General features: G+C 35.5%; 1 long non-coding RNA gene across 1 annotated transcript; it reads left to right on the forward strand.

Moving 5' to 3' along the window:
* The first annotated feature begins 396 nt into the window (after positions 1–396).
* Positions 397–1,837, forward strand: LOC135733804 (uncharacterized). Its single transcript, XR_012336422.1, has 5 exons — positions 397–477; positions 570–616; positions 767–817; positions 1,160–1,227; positions 1,355–1,837. It is a non-coding gene; the product is annotated as an uncharacterized lncRNA (long non-coding RNA).
* The last annotated feature ends 1,969 nt before the right edge of the window (positions 1,838–3,806 follow it).

Below are 3,806 nucleotides of genomic sequence, written 5' to 3' on the forward strand. Positions count from 1 at the left end.
CGAGCTTTCCTGTTAACGGAAGCCGAGCGGCGGCCAATCAAATTAACCAATAGGCGGGGTTACCGTCAGGACAGTTACGCCGCGTGCCAGTAAGTACCTGAACTTAAATATTTAAACTTTTCCAATCATAAATTTTTTTTTTGTTTAAATGTCTAACAAACGTATAAAGGGATGCAAATGTTTACGTGATTCGTGTGTAACGTAATGTGTGACAATTAACGTTATATTGATATTAAATTAGCTGTTTTCTATCAGGCTAAGAATAACTGTGATCATATTATAATGAAGTAATCGAATTTAGTTATCTGGTCTTCCTGATGCTAGAACATTTATATAAAAAACATATTTAAAAATGTATTTCTGTAACGTTTAATTTTCTTTTTTGATGAAAGTGTGTCTGTGTTCATCAAGACATGAAGACTCTGGAGTGGGACAAGAGAAGAATGATTGGGTGTATATTTCAATAGACACATTAAGGTAAATTAAATATTGAGGCTCATGTTTGCATCTTTGTGTTTATATATCAAAAGATTGCTCTATAAGGCTAAATAGTCACATTGTGATTTCAGTGAAAGCTGATAAATACAGAGGGCTGGACAGTGGTTTCATTCATTAGGTGAGTAAGAACTGACCATAGCCTAACATTACTTTAGTTACCCGAATTGCATTGTTGAATATAAAGGAAAATGGTAAAAATACAAATATTTCGAATATATGGAATACTGTGAAATGATTTTCTGTTAATCATCTGCTGTGTTTGCTTCAGGTAAAGAGGTGGGACAAGGATGCTGACAGGACAGGAGGAGGTCACATTCAGGTTAGTGACAGTACATCGGGGCCACCATTTAATTTAATGCTAATTTGTTCCAAAATCAATACTTGACAAATCTTTAGAATTATATCTGCAAAGCTGAATTTGTCATAGGTGGATAAAGTATGACAGCAATTGTGAAGACCTTAGACGTGCAGTATATGGTTCTTCTCTCTTTTATTTATATTTATATTGATTTGACTTAATTTTCTTGGTAAATAATAATGGGGATATTCCTAATATAATATATTTTAAATACATGCTTAGAACATATCTCATTTGCTCATTTGCTTTGTATCTAAATGAAAGTATGTCTTTAAGGTCTAAGCTATGTTTCATTTTATTTAGACATTCAGCGCAGACATTTTCATCCAAAGCAACTTGAGGAAGAAAACAGAAGCAGTTCATCCTAAAAGGTTCATCTTCTAATTGTTTATCTAAATGTTTGTTTTAAAGTATATCATTATGCTTTTAATTACTTTATTATATGGCTTTTGCTTCATAACAATTATTGATTTGCATCTGTTTTCTTAAATATAACAGTGGGCTGCTGTAATGTTTACATCTATGGAAAGAGGAGCTGAGAAGAAAAGATAGGCTGGAAAGCAGTACTTCTTGTTGAGGACAATCCTGAATAGGAACACTTTCTCATACACATAGATTATTATTAGTGCTTGATTGTTTGTTTCATTTTTATGAATTGTATTGTTTTAATTTTTCGTTTTATTTGAAATTACCTAAGTTAGATTCATGCTAATACTTTAGCTGGACCTTGTATCTTTGCTGGCTGGCTGGCTGTAGAGTTGGTTTCACATACACATGAAGTTTCTAATTAACTAACTTTTAAGTTCAGTTTGGTTTAAACTTGTATTTACCCATGGTAATTCATTTAAATTTCTATTCATGCTTATATATTAATTTCAATGAACTTCTGGCAATTTGGGCAAGCTACGTTTAACAAACAAATGTAACTGTCACAAAGGTTTTTTTATTATCAGTTTGTTCTAAACTTTTGTTTGTTTACTAAGGATGAAATTGCTTTGTAATTTAAGTTGTTGCTAGATTCATGCCAATAATGTATTTGAACAAACTAGTATTTTTGCTTATTGCTGGCAGTTTATACTAGAAGAGTTTTAACACAAACAATGTTGTAGTGTTATTGACTTGTGTGCTATTGATTAATAAAAAGGCAAACAATTTGAAAGTAATTTTTCGTGTGATTTATTTATTAATATAATTTGGGCAAGATTAGGCTGAGTTATGGCTCAGTTTTGGAAGTTCTGGTTAAATGGTGGTTTTAATATGGTTGACCTATGGCTGAGAACTGGTACCGATGTTAGAACCTGTTCTGGCCCAGGTTTGGGCCAATTATGGGCTATTATCTGTCAGAGACATGGGCCAGTTGTGCCTTTGTCCGTAATTCAGAACTGGGCCACTGTAGGGCCGTCATTCTTCGTTGTATGTGGGCCGAGGAAAAACTGGTTGTGTGGGCCAGAACAAAATTGCTATCTGGGTTAAAGCCCTGCATCTGTTGAGTCTGCAGACTCTGCACAGAAATATGTAGTAAAGAAGATAAAGATGTGTAAAAATTACTTATTTGATTATTGGCATTTTTGCCTAAACTGTGAAATTATTGATCCAGTAAAGTGACAGGGTGACATCTTTGTAGAGTTTTAAAGATAGAATAGATACAAATTACTAAGCAAACCTTTTATGCATGACATTATACTTGACAATCTAAAGACAAAACTAAAATTGACAAAACTAAAATCTTCTGTAGATTGCTCTTGTAAGAGTAGAGAAGACATGACTGCGTCAGACTTTCCGTATCACCTCCACTTAAAAAGGTGTGAATTAATCTTGTTTACATGAAATAAGCCTGCTCCCAAGTAGATTTAAGCTTAGGGCCTGTTTCTATGACAGCAAATCTAGGATGAGCTTCGAAGAACCAAATAATCTAAGATCAAGCCAAATCATGAACAATCAAATCCAGCTAAATGAGTTGCGTATGAAGAAAGAGCCCCTGATCTGTCATGTGTCTTAAATCATACTTCAGTCATGACTCTATTCACAATATAACACAGTCTCTCTGTGTATCGGCCGCCGATATTTATCGGCCGATTTTTGATGAATTTGAAACCATCGGCATATCGGCAATTGCACGAGAAAGGCCGATACCGATTGTTTATTACAGTTTTTTACGATTGCTTACACACTATAATTAAAATTTTCCCACAATTAGCAAAACCTAACACTCAAGGAGCAAAACACAAGGCTGGATTTGCACAACTTTAAGCACATTGTCAGCTTCACACTATTTTCAAAACATTACACACAGTGATTTGCAAAACACTAAACACACTTGTATACATTAGACACAGAAGTCTATCAGGATGTCACTTCTTTGCAATTCCAAAGCACTGACTGTCAAATGACCACACTTATGAGCCAATCTGTTAAACACAGCCATCAGGTGCACAAACACATGATTGCTAAATTGTACACACACCAATCAGGTTTAAGCACTATAAAAATGCAGCAGGTCCTGCATGAATTCATATGTATTGATGAGACAGGGTTCAAAATCACAAAAGCAAGAAGGAGAGGCAGAAATATCATTGGCCACCGGGCTATAATCAGTGTCCCAGGGCAAAGTGAAAGTATTTCACAGCATGCGGTTCTCCTCCATCATGCCAAAATGGGCCCGTAGAACACACCTCACATTTTCTCATTTTTGGACCGATTGCACTACATTGTCACAGCAGGTATGAAATGCACCAGATACAATACACTGTCATCTGGGACAATGTGTCATTCCACCGCTCTGCTTTGGTCCAGAACTGGTTTCAACACCATCCACAGTTGACAGTACTATACCTTCCACCATACTCTCCGTTTCAAAACCATATCAAAGAGTTTTTCTCTGCATGGCGGTGGAAGGTTTACGATCTCCAGGCTCAGATACCCTTCATTCAGGCCATGGAGGACGCCTCTG

This window comes from Paramisgurnus dabryanus, chromosome 3 (genome assembly GCF_030506205.2).
Source record: "Paramisgurnus dabryanus chromosome 3, PD_genome_1.1, whole genome shotgun sequence".
Classification (NCBI taxonomy): domain Eukaryota; kingdom Metazoa; phylum Chordata; class Actinopteri; order Cypriniformes; family Cobitidae; genus Paramisgurnus; species Paramisgurnus dabryanus.